Below are 13877 nucleotides of genomic sequence, written 5' to 3'. Positions count from 1 at the left end.
CTCAATCGTTTTGTCACTAAAACTTCTTGCATTGTCTCACACATGAACTTTTGGGGGACACATCATCTCTCAGCCACAATAAATGGTGAATTTTATGCATTCATGTTGTTGGGCTTTGGTTTTTAATAATATTTGGAGACATAAAGAAATCACAGGAGTGCATCTGTGCACAGAAAAGGGGATTCAGCTCTAATATGCAGTCTGGCAGCTACAACTTCAGCAGCAACATGGAGCAGGTTCTACAAAGTTTTCTCAGTTGTGGATTTGTCTGGGCTCAAATGTGTTTCTAAGCATGGGAGAAAGCAATTTTGAGACAACGCAGTGGAACTGAGTATCCTGCTAGGTTGCTAACTATCCTGTTGGGGGAAAAAAAAAAAGCTTTCGCTGATAGGATAAACATGATTAAAGAAAAGTAAGCAGTTCAAAGTGAGGTTCATTGCTGCTCAGAACTTTAACATGCAAAAGTGCTCGTGAACCCTCAAAAAGAGCTGCTCCAAGGAACACCCCTGCAAACTTAGCTTACAACTTTCCGTTTTTGAATTTTATTCAGAGCCACTGTTTACAGATTTCACTGTACCATTGTTCTGAGGACTGGTTTGGAAGACCATGGCAATGTGTCAGCATGGATGAGGCTTCAGGGCAGAATTGGGCAGCTGGGTTTTTCCACAGGTGAGGTGAACCAGCCAGACCTGGTGAAGCCAGATTACCTTTCCTGCACAACCATCCTACAGAACCACATGACGGAGTTCTGCTTCTTCTTGAAGATATTCCTGTTGTCTGGGCTACACTGATGATTCAGTCCTCAGTCTGAATAGCCACATACACAATTATGCCACATACATAATTTTGTACTTTATTCAATCATTTGTTGTTGCTTTATAGAGTCTCCTGTCTTTTCCTTTAGATAGACTGGGGTTGTGTCTTTTGAAGCCTTGCATATTGTCTTTGCTGGCCAGATACAAATGATAGTATACAGCTCTCATTTATAAAGTGAATTTTCAAGTAAATATTGTTGGCAGCATGCAGATAAATGGTTTCAGCTGCATTGCTCACTTTCTCTGTCATCCTTAACTTGTGATTTTTTTTCTTTTGAAATCTGTTTTTGTCCCTAGAGTTCTTTGAGTGTCTCAGTAGTATTCTTTCCCTGGCTGGTAATACCCATGTGGTGGTTCCTTTAAACATCTAGCAGTTTTACTAGCACAGTGGCAAAGTTCTTTCATTTCCAAAAATATCACCCTAGGGGATTATCACAGGCTTGCGTTCTCATCATTAGATTCTTTCAGTTAGAATTCAAATCCAGAGGGTGCCTTCCCCTGAGCAGGGACCTGGGTGGAGGCAATCCCATTGAGACCATTCTAATGACAACAAGGGCATGATTTTGAGAAACTCTTGACTGTATTTCAGCTTCCCTGAGTGGCTATATCTGCATGTCCTCTCCCACAACTGCAGGCTGCACTTATGTGATGCTCTGTGTTCATGGACCCTGAACTCTGGCAGACCTGACTGCAATCCTGACCTCTTCATTTACTGGCTAGGTGACCTTGACAAGGTGCTTAGCCTCTCTGAACATCATTGTTCTAATCTTCTCCAAATGGGAAGGACCCAGTGTAATCTAACAGGATTGCCATGCATATTTAGTTTGTATTCTTCGAAGAACAGTGTGTTCTGCATGTATTGAATAAGCCCATGGAAAACTGTACAAACCTAAAATAAATACCTGAGGAAGGTTGGCAATGTGGATTATTGCTACCATTGTTTAGAGAATCTATATAAAGAAAATCTTCCTACACCTAATAAAATGTTTATAGCTGTAGATAACGATTACTGTGCTCATTGTAAAATTAAATAATAAAAAATAAAAATCCAGTAACTGACGTGAGAATGAAGCATGGACATGATGAGATAGAAAGTGACTGCTGAAATTAGCCTGGACTTTGAAAAAGCAAAGAAATGTAGTTTTGGTTTAGAATGAATTAAACAAAACAGAAGGTTTTGTTTAGGACTTCTATGTAGCATGATGTTCGTGAAGTGTAAACAGACCTCAACACACACACACACACACACTAGCTTGGCAGGGGCAAGCTGATGGCAAGGCTGGGGTGAGGGCTCCTGGCTTGGAGACTCTGTTGGCAGCTCTGGCTAAAGAGATACACTGAGCCTGGCTCACCTGGGTTTGCATGCCCTCATGATGGTGCAGCATACTGAGAAGAAAGGAAAGAAATAATAGGGCAGTGGAGGAATCATGAATTCCACTTCCTTAACTCCCAGAGACCCCTGGGGCAAGCCAATCTCCCTCCACAGGCTTATTCCCTCAAGGGCAGAAAAGCAGGTCACACTGATGAGAGTAAACAAATGAAGACAATGGTAGCCAGCACTCTCTGAGGACCTGCTAAGCAGCATGCAATTTTCTTCTCTTGCTTCAGATTCTTTGCAAGAGCCCTGCAAAGTGTTGCCACCCTCATTTTTATAGATAAGGAAACAGGTTCAGTAAATTCATACATGCTTCTAGGTTCACGCAGCTGGTCTTCATTAATTAATCTATTTAAATTGACCCAAATTTTATACATTTTATCATGCACATGCTTTGAAATTGCATTCATTGTGGAATTGCTAAATCAACCTAATTTACATATTCATTACCATGCATATTTAACTTTTTTGGGGGGTAAGAATACTTAAAATCTACACTCTTAGCAAATTTTAAGAAGGCAATACATTGCCACTAACTGTAATCCCCATGTTATACAATGAGTCTCTTGAGCTTGTTCTTCCTATCTAAATGAAACTGTGCAGGCTTTGGCTAGCACAGCTCATCTAGATGGGACCTGCATGCGGTTTTATTGCATCTTAAAATTCATGTTCCTCCTTTGGACCACAAACCTATAAGAATTTTGGCATATGTAGGAAGCCAGAAGAAGACATATGACTCGGTTGAAGTATGCCAGAAAACAAAACCAGCACATCACAAAGAATAGAATTCAAGAGCAAAATCTTTCTTTCCTGGTTTCCTTTGTGGCCTCCTTCTGCTTCCTAACCTCCACCTGAGGCTGCTGTGACCTCCCCAAGGAGGGTCTGTCCAGATCACTACCCTGCTCTAAAATTTCTCCATTGCTTAAGAGGGAATCAGGGGTTCCTGAGATTCCGACTTAGTACCCTCTTTCCATGATGTAATCCCACACCTTACCACCAGCAACTCACAAGGACCCACAGGAAAACCTTCCATTCTGCCCTGCTCCTCCCACACACCTGCTTGAACACTTGACTGATGACCATACCCAACTTCTTCTAGGCTTTTACTGTAGCCTCTCTCACATGCACCACCCTCTACACACACGCCCCTCTTCCACAAGCTTTGAGCTTCGTATTCTAACCAAAAGGTCCCTGCTAGTTCTTCTCTGTAAGAAGAGAAAGAATCTTCTGCTTCAAGCAGCTTGTAGGCTTGAATGGCAGAAAAACTGCTGGAAGCATCACAGAAACCCAGCAGGGTGGAAGATGTATCGATGAATTTTATTATGTTGTTGAATAACTCAAAGAGCAGTTAGTTACAGCATATTGCTTATGAGGGTGATGCATGATGATATATAAACTGCTGTTAATTACTTTCATAAATCTATTAATTCATGTATGTTTTTACTACATCAACTGTATTAGTGTATTTGTGTTTATGTAGTTTTATAGTTCATAGACATGAATAATATATGATTTTAATTTCAACCTTGTTTGAGTGCTAAGACAATACTTCTCTAGGGAATATATCACAAAGGAATGACTCTCATATATGAAGAAATTTTATATTTAACTTTTTAAGATCATTATTGTAATTGATGCTTGAAATATTGCTTGGAAACATGATAGTGCAAAAAACAAAGCCCAGAGGTGTGATTTTCCTTAAGCTACGCAGCTTCCAAGAAGACATGACATCCAAGTATTTGAAAAAGAGTCCCATTCCTTTTTCCATAGGTCATAACATTTTTTAAAAGACAAGATGGATGATTCAAAGTGCAAAGCTTTGAGTGTTTTTCAGCCTCCTCCTGAGAAGTTAGAGATGAGGAATAGAATTCCCCCTTGCCTGTTGAATTTTGAGTTTTTTTTTCTTTATTGATATAAAAAAGAATTCTTCTTTACTGATTGCCTTTCTTTTCTTTGAAAGTCCATTCTATATTTAGCAGACTTTTTTCCTTGATAACTCTGACATGTGGCTTTGATAGTAGTCTTAGTTATATTTATATTCTAAAAGCCAAATTCATCAGCAACTGCAAATAACGTCACCATCTTCATCACTCACAATATTATTTTCACCAAGTGTAAAATATAAGCAGTGGTTTGGCTGAAGCATATTGATCGTATTTCTTTGGAAAATCATGAAACTTCCTCTGAGATACACTATTTGTCATATCTGTATTTTTAGCCAAGAATAATGAATAACTGATAAAATGAAATATGGTAGGACATAATTGGCAAATGGAGAGCATTTTGCAGAAATCACTCAAAGTATTTTGAATTTCATTTCTAGACATGGTTTATTTAACACTAGCTCTGTGCTCAGAGTCATGCACAAAAGATTGATGATCTTTTAGAGCAATTCCTAAGTGTAATATTATGTCTTAAAGAATTATGCCACTCTCTTCAAGGGTGCTGAGAAAGATGTTAGGAGACATCAATAACAATTCAGGAATTACCAACCATCTGCATTTTGTAAATCAAGTAGACATGGGTTTCCCCATGCTCCCCCTAAAGGAATTACATGATCCTGAAAGACATTTACTAAAGTATTTGTAGAACTGTACAGTTTGTTATGGAAAGGTAATGAATCTGAGAATATCCACACATGTTCCAAGAAGAATGAAATTGAATGATAGAAGGATCCACATGGGGATAGTTTATAAGTGTGGTGTTGGCATCAATGTTTCAGTTGGTGTTTCCTGAAGCATCATTTTTACTCCCTACAGGGAAGTCATAAGTGCTCTGTCTAGTGAGCATTGTTCCCAATAGTTCTCCTATGTCCTAAACATTTTTATGAGGCTCTCCCGGTGTGTATGCTGCCTCCAGGAGAGAATTCTTCCATTGAGAAGCTTCAGGGGTTGATATTTCTCCTCTGACTTTCTAGCTTTCTACTTGGCCTTCTAACCTCCTTTCTTCCCTCCTTCCTTCCTCCCCTTTTTTCCCCGTGCTTTCTTTATGCTCTCTTCAGACCAGGTGATATTGTATAACTTAGAATAGGAAAGTTTGATAGAATTCCCAGTTCTGGGATTCATTAGCTTTGAAGCTTCAGATATTCCTTAGCATCTCTCCAGCTTTGTCATCTATAAAATGGAGATCATAATATAGCTTAGAAGCATTGTTTAGAAAAATGATGCAGAATAAGCCCTCATCTTAAGTCAGCCATTGATAGTAAGCCTCTTATCCCTTCTGAAACAGAGAGTACTCTTTTGAAACATGGAAAAATATATATAATTCTGGTCTTACTTAGTTGCTTTTAGAGTTATCAAAAATGGAAAGGAAACTAACATTATGGTCAAAGATTACATTTTTTTGTAGGGATACAGCTTGGTTCAGTGTATTAGATTAGAAGTATTTGTGAATCTTGATTTAAAAAAAAAAAGGATCTGTGCACAAACCATTTGGCCCACTTGAGATGCTTTTTCTAACTTTGGGAATTTTAACAATAACACTCATTTATCAAGGTCACTGTAGAATGCCAAGTGAGGTAATGTATGTAACTATATAGCTTTTAAGTATAGAAAAGGGGTTATTTTAACAATTTAGCTGTTAATGTCCCAATTACCAGAAGCCAAATGGATTTCATTTGTCTTCTTTATATCTGTTTCTAGAAAAAGTGGAGACATCATCCTTACCTTCCCAAGCACTTAATTCAATATGGTGCCTTCCCCTGATGAATTGCACTTAAAACCTCAAGGATAGTGCTTAGAGGAGACCAACCCATAATTCAGGAGTCAAGAATATTTGCCAATCTATCTCCTAGCTACTTTGGAGAACAGAGTGGAGACCTTAATGGAATATTCCTTCAAGGAATGAAAAAACTCTATTGGGAGACACAATCACTGCCCCCCAGTCCCCCATACACACATAGACACACACAGTAAAATGAAGTAGAATAAGGTATGCACTTATTTAAAGCAAGGTTAGAGTTAGTTGCTACAGGGACTCAGAAAAAAATAACTATCCACAGGATAAAGGGCTTATAAAAAAGATGAGATGTAAACCAGCTCAGGCCAATGAGTTTGGATCTAGTGGAAGTGGAAAGGAGACCAGCAGCCAGCAGCCAGATGTTAACCAGCTTTTTGACACTGGAACAAATAACTGAGAAAAACAATTTGGAAGAGTAAAGATTAATTTTGACTCAGGGTTGCAGAGGTTTTAGTCCATGGTCAGCTAGCTCCATTGCTTTGGGACTGAAGTAAGGGAAAGCATCATGGTAGAAAGATGCTCAGCTTAGGCAGCCAAGATGCAGGACAGGGTGGGGAGAGAAAGGGGTCAGAGACAAAATAAAGTCCCTATGGACATTCCTCAAGTGACATACTTCTTCCAACCATGTCCCATGACCTATAGTTCCCATCACCTCCCAGGAGTCCATTCAGCTATCAGTGAATTAATCCACTGATGAGGTCAGAGCCCTCCCAATCTAATCAAACTCAGAAGCATCACTTTTGAGCATCACTGCACTGGAGACCAAGCCTTCAGCACATGAGACCTTGAGGTACACTACTTATCCAAATCATAACAAGCAGTGATAAGTAAACTTTAATAAAGATGTTGGAAGGAGGTAATTGAGAGAGAAGATAATCTATAAAAAAAGAAAATCTTATTTGAATTAGAATTTATATTATTGAAAAGACCCCAAAATGAACACCAAAATGGGTCCCAACATTATCGACATGACAAATTTTAAAGCCAGGGGTGATATTATCAAAACTGTGCTTTATAAAGGTCCTTATTTTTATCAAGTTCCATCATGACCTTTGGAGCTGTTAGGGACACTCGAGAATTAGTTTGCCTGGCGTCATGTGCATGCATGTATCTCCCTCAGTCCAGTGCGGAAGGCCAGGACCTCAGAGCCCCTCCTTCTCCAGTCTCCATCTGCACCCAGAATGTTTCCCCTCTCCCAATCTTGTGCTTGGCTTCTCTCTACGCAATCCACCAAGTGTGTCCTTAGCCACCTCCCAGGCTTCGAAGCTCCTCAGTGCCCTGCAATTTCTTCTCAGGTGCTCGGGAGAGATTCCAGGGCCCATTCTCCTCGTCTTCCTCAAACTGTCCTGGACACTATACAGGAGCACATGCCACGTGACAAGTACAGTACTTATTTGTTTGCATCCCCTAAAGTACTGTGAGGTTCTGGGTGAAATGGTCCAATTTTTGTCCATTTTTAAAAGTCCATTTTATTACCATTAGACACAAACTTAGAGTTATAAGACATATTGTGGATGACACTTAAATATTGGAAAATCTAGTTTGAAATGATTCCTAAGATGCCCCAGTAAGGTGGAATATATACATAAAGTTGGTAGGCTCAGTCCATGTTTTTTCTTTTGTATAATTTTCTTCTATATTTATCTATTCATTAAATATATATTTAATGAAAAAAAGTCAAATTATGTGAAATAATATCTTGAGATGTATATCAACAGGCTCATGTTCTGGTCCTGGTTTTTCCTCTAAATAGATCTATGAACTTAGACAAGTAATTTAAAATTTCTAGGCCTGAGTTCCTGGCAACAACTGGAGGCATTGATTGTGTGGTCTCTAAGATTCCTTTTAGTTCCAACATGCTGTAAAGTCCACCGTACTTAGCATAATAAAGGATTATCATGACTACCAGATGAATATAAAACCTTTTCAAATTTGGATAAACATAATAATCTCCCTTCCTGCATAGCAAATTAAGGACCAGCTGACACTTGGAAGCTGAATAAATATTAAACTCCATAATATTTCTTATATACCTCAATGAAAACCGCAGCCTGTACATGAGAACAGATTCTTATGGACTGTCCTGTGAATGGAGTCCTTCTATAGATGGACACTGCAGAGGACTGGAAGAAGCTTATGATGTCATGGCAGGAATAGATGTGGAAAGGCTCGCAGCTTGTGTGTGGGTATGCCCGGTTAGAGAAAGCCAGAGGCAGGAGCACACACGGACTTTAACTCTGATCCTAGCACAACCCATGACTGCACAGCTCTCACACACACACCAGTGTCCCCTTCTATGCTGCAGATCATAGTGAGTGCAGAGCAGCAAGAAGACAGAACTAACACGCCTACCATTGCCCAGAGACGTGGAAAGATTGGGAAAAACTGCTAATACAAGGCAAAAAGAAAGCACACAGTGAAGAACACCCTGTTTTGCAGAATGCATGCAATATGACTAGTTTCTAACAGAAATTGTAAAAAAAAAAAAATGTGCTGTTCTCTGGAACCAACTCTGCAACCAAGAATCCAAAGATGACATTAAGAATTAAAGACATGCACTTGCCACTTGGAGCATTAATCTTCTGCTGTAATGTTATGGGGAGCTGCTTCAGAAAACACTCTAAGTCCGAATTCAAATCAAAGAGAGCTTTATTTACCTGGCCAGGAACTGTCACCCACCCATAGAGACAGAAATTTGTGGGAGAACAGCAACTTCCTGACCTGTATCCTGGGAACTTAAATATTTGAAAACCACAACTTAGGGCTTTCCTTAGCGTCATGCAAGTAAGCCAATCACAGAATTAAAAAAAAAATTGTAAGTGGGTCCTTCGAGCCCTAAGCAGGACTTCACAAGGCTCTGGGTTCAACCTTCTCACCTGCCCCCCACCCAATTTAAAAAAAAGAAAGAAAGACAAAAGATTCTGTGGATTAAAAAGACTAAAACAGTTTCCTACCTAGCTATTTTCAAGAAAATAATGCTGAACATTGAGAGGGGAATAGTGTAATTCATTACAATATGTCCAGATGATCAAGGTCCCTTCTTTCTATCTGAAAGAAAGCAGGAGAGTTGACCTAGCCCTCATGCAAGAGTGGCAAAGTGTACTGCTATCTTTCCAAGTGAATGCTAACTATATCAGATCATCCCTCAGATAGGGTTTGAAAATGTAATGTTTTCCAGGTCAGTGTTAACTGCCATGAGACAATAGGATAGAAATATTTCTTCTAAACAACTCCAACACAAAATCTATAATTGAAGTCATGGCTTCAATACAATCTTTGCTACATTTACATAAAGTTACTATCTTCAGGCAAAATTTATTTTTTGTACCATATCACTAAATTAAGCAGGGATGTAATAACTAACATCACTGCCACATTCTTGACATTTTTGAGGGTGGCATTAATCTCTGCCACTTTATCCAGGAGGTAGTATTCTTGTGATTTACTGTAAATGGAGAATAAGGACAGTTTCACAAGTTTCTGCTTTGTCCTTTATAGTATAATAACTCTTTATCCACAGATGAGGGAAGAGGGTAAAAGTTCTGTCAGCTGCTAAATATATCCACTGCAATTATGGTTTTGGAGGCTGAGGAGTCACCCAGTCATGTGAACCCAGAAACAGAGGTAGGGCAACCAATTGTCATGTGCCCTCTATACATCCTTAGTTAAAACCCTGTATTCAGTAATCTTCTAAACATGTATGTAGATTTTTTTTTTACTTTTCCCCAGTGAATGTTTACTTTTGCAAAGAGATGTGTATTGTTTGGGGAAATTATATTCCTTGCTCACTATTGCTATGGTGACAGGTTATTCCTTGCACAGGTATGCTATTCCTTTCAATCAATAGACTCAGGTTCAATGACTAACTTAGGTATAGAAACTGCAGAACAGAGAACAGTTTTCCGTGGAGCAGATGACATCAGCCTTCTGCATGCTTGCTTTTAATATTTTTGATTATTAGCAAGACAATATTCTCATTGGCTGCTTCTCTATTTTGCCCCTTAGAGTGCCATCGTCAAAATCCCTGGTTGACTTTCTAAAGTTTCTGCCTACAGTAATGTTGCAACCAATTTGTTTCTAATAACTGTGCATCACTTGAGCTCCTGTGTTCTGAAATCATCTTGCCCCTTCCTCTGTTAAGACATTTCTGGCATTTTCCCTTCATTTGTTTGTAGATTTTATTGTTTTCAAGCCTCCAGGGCCTATTCCAAAAGCACATGAGGGTGATGCCAGGCATACTTGCTGGAGTTTTCAATGCTCAGTGACTGCAGAGTGCTCCTGTATGAATAAATTCCACCACACCCAGCCACATATTCTTCTGGACCCTCCAGATCTGTACCAACCATGTTATGTTCTACTGATTTCTGATGCTGTGTTTTGTATATCTCTTTTATGATGTACCCTTGTCTCCATGTAGGATGTTGACACTAAATATTGTTTTAGAACAATAAACATATTGAGGGAAGATCTTGAAAGAACCAGATATCACATTGCTTGGCATTTGCCTTGTGTAAAGCCCTTGCAAGGTCCCTATGCAATGAGACTTTATTCTTCTTTGGTAAATGTTAGAAACCTTAGTGGGCTTAGGGAAACCACAATTCAACCTTCTCAAGCCCATCTGCCCATTTTTTTGGAATCCTGGGTCTTAGAGCTCTATTCTTTTCCTCACCACAAGATTAACTTTTCTGTAGAAGACTTCCTGGAGCACCAAATTCAGCCTTCATTCCCAACTCTGAAAAGTTTATAATCCAATCTTGGGTCTGATATCCAGCAAGTCTGTCTTCTCAGTGAAGATGTGTGTGTTCTTAAAGATTGTCATTGAGGCTCAATTGCTTTTGTAACACTCCCAGAGTTAATGGTTGCCTGAACTGAGACTAGAATTTTCTGTCTTCAGAGTTGAATAGACATTGTTAACAGACAGAATCTTAAAATTTTCATTGTACCATAAACCAGTACATCTCCTCACACATTTAAAGACAATTAAACATAAGAATTAAACAATAATTTTACTGTTAAAGATGTAGTAGGACATCCTCCAAGGTTGATATATTTTTTTTTTAATCTGACTTACCTCCTGCTTTAGTTAGCTTTTTCACTGCTGTGACTTAAAGGATCCAACCAGAACAATTATAGAGGCGGAAACATTTATTTGAGGGTTCACAGTTTCAAAGGTCTCAACCCATAGACAGCAAGCTTCATTCCTCAGGGCTCAATGTGAGACAGAACATCATGGCAGAGGGAAGCAGCAGAGGAAGCAGCTCACATTATGATCCAAGAGAGAGTATTCTAAATATACAGAATATATACCCCAAAGGCACGCCCCAATCCCCATCTCCTTCAGCTACATCCTATTATTCTACTACTTCATTTATCACTCAGTTAATCCTTATCAGAGGATTAAATCACTGATAAGATCAAGACTCTTACAACCCCATCATTTCTCCTCTGAATCTTCTTGCATTGTCTCACATGTGAACTTTTGGGGGATATCTCACCAACCAAACACCTCCAAAACACCTCCCACATATCCTCTAATCATTTAGCAATCTAATCACAGAAACCCATTCCTAGTATTTGCAATCCAACCTATAATTGTTATAGCCTGTACTTCTTTCAAAACAGATTCTGACACAAGACTTTGATTGCAAATAGTCTATTTTGAAGGCATTAGGATAAGGGAATGGGAAGGTAAAGCAAGGAAGAGAAGAATCTCACTGCACTGTGCAAGTAATTCTCTGGCCAACTGGGGCTCAGTCCCACAGAGACCTCTGGGGCTGCTAGAAAATATTCCAGTGTAGGACAGATGCTATATGGAAAATATTGAGCTGAAAGTAAGTGAAACCAAAAATAAAAGGTCCAAAGCTTCAGGGAGCAATCTAAAACTTGGAGTTTAATAAGGATAACTGAAATATGAGCCCATAGGTTAATGATTAAAATGCAATCAATATTCTATTGATGAGATCTAGGAAGAAAATACATTTTAAAATTCATCATGGTACAAAAAGTAATACAGAAGGTTCTTACCCTGAAAAGTATCAATTTCCTATTCTACCTCTTCCCACTATTGATCTTACTGCCCAGGACCCCCAGCTGTTAACAAATTATGTATTTATTTCTTGCATGGTTACTTATATAAGTTCATGCTGCCTTTAGAAATATTACATTAGCAGCAGCTATTTTGTGTTCCATCACATCCTACTATTCTTTCCTCCAAATTGTAATAGCAAAATAAAATTGCTTTTTATATTCAATTGCCATTATAATTCAAATATATTTATTTATTTATTTTTGTGGTGCTGGGTATTGAATCCAGGGCCTTGTGCATATGAGACAAGCACTCTACCAACTGATCTATATTCCCAGCTCTCAAATATATTTAGATATCTACTAGCATTGTACAAATTCTGAGTAGTATTTTTTAGAATAAGAGTGTTTCTACTCTTTTCTCAGAGGAAACAAGTTTTGACTCAAGTATTTATTGTTATTGTTGTACTGCTTAAATTGTATTTGTTTGTTTGTGGACTAGGGACTGAACCCAGGCCTTGGGCATGCTAGGTAAATGCTCCACCACTGAGTTTCAGCATTCCTAGTCCTCACCCAACCCTCTTCATAACATAATTTGACTCATGGAATTAGTATATGTGTGTATTGATAATCCAGTATCCCAGTTTATGTAACTCCAAGTACACTAATAAAAATAAAACCAAAACCAAACAACAACAATGAAAATAAACAGAACAAACAATAATAAAATCAAGGAAAGAAAATTATTCCCAATACCAGTAAACACTGTCAGGCAGGTATGAGATCTTCTTTTTAATCCTTTGATTTGCATTGAACTCTCCATTGAGTTATTTTGACATTTTAATGTATATGCATCAAGACTCTATTCTTAATCCTGGATATTAACTATAAAGTTATTCTACCCTTTTGAGAAGAATCCTTAGTTATAGTAACAAAAGTGAACATGCTTTGTGTACATTCTCAAAGGCCTAAAACACGGGTATTAATACAGAAAGAATGAAAAATCTTGGGAAAAAAAGATGGGATTGGGACTCATGAATGCAAGTGCCCACTGCTTCACTGATTAGGCTGAATCTTAAAATCTAGAATGAGCACCTGGTTCCTGCTAAGACTAGAAAAGGACAGCTGGTCAATCTGGTGTCTTAACAGAGAAAGTTACAAAAACACAAATATTGATAAGCACCAGAAATAGAAAAGGAAAATCCCCAGAACTCAGAGATGGGTGTCCTGTGTCGTTTCTGGCAGGTGGGGAGGCTTTCTAGAGGTAGAGATGCTTTGTCCAAGCCTGTAGGAGGAGAGCAATCCTTGGGAATCGTAGTGGCTTTTGTGAGAAAGAAGAATTTTGGGGGCAGAATAGGTTAATCATTTTGGCCTAATGGTGAGAGAGGGCATTGCAACTTCAATATACTACAAACAATTGGATATATCTAGAGCAGAGGTGATCAACTTCTTTCTATAAAAGGCCAGATAGTAAATATTATCCACTTTGCCACCTATCAATCTGTGGCAAATGAATTATAGCAGGGAAGCAGACATAGAAGATATTTAAACAAATGGACATAATTATCTTGTAACACAAATTCATTAACAAAAACAGGCAGTAGGGAGCAATTTGCCAACTGCTGGTTTGGACAATAGAGGGCAGAGGAATTTTGAGTAACGGGGTCTGCTGTAGCAAACAGGAGACAGCCTATGAATGGTCTCCAATGGGTATGCTTTATGTGCTCCACATAAGAACCTCTAGGAGAGGTCATTGAAGACTTCAGTCAAGTTAAGGAGAACATCATATTTGGGACAGACCAATCAGGCAACCATTACAAATAAGAATGAGCTGACGTAAGCAACACTGAGAGATCAAAGATGAGGATGCATCTAGGAGTCATTCAAGAAGTGCCTGGTGAGTAGGGAGCAGGAGGAAATTAACA

Source organism: Marmota flaviventris, chromosome 7, assembly GCF_047511675.1.
Source record: "Marmota flaviventris isolate mMarFla1 chromosome 7, mMarFla1.hap1, whole genome shotgun sequence".
NCBI lineage: Eukaryota > Metazoa > Chordata > Mammalia > Rodentia > Sciuridae > Marmota > Marmota flaviventris.
This window is presented reverse-complemented; position numbering follows the sequence as displayed.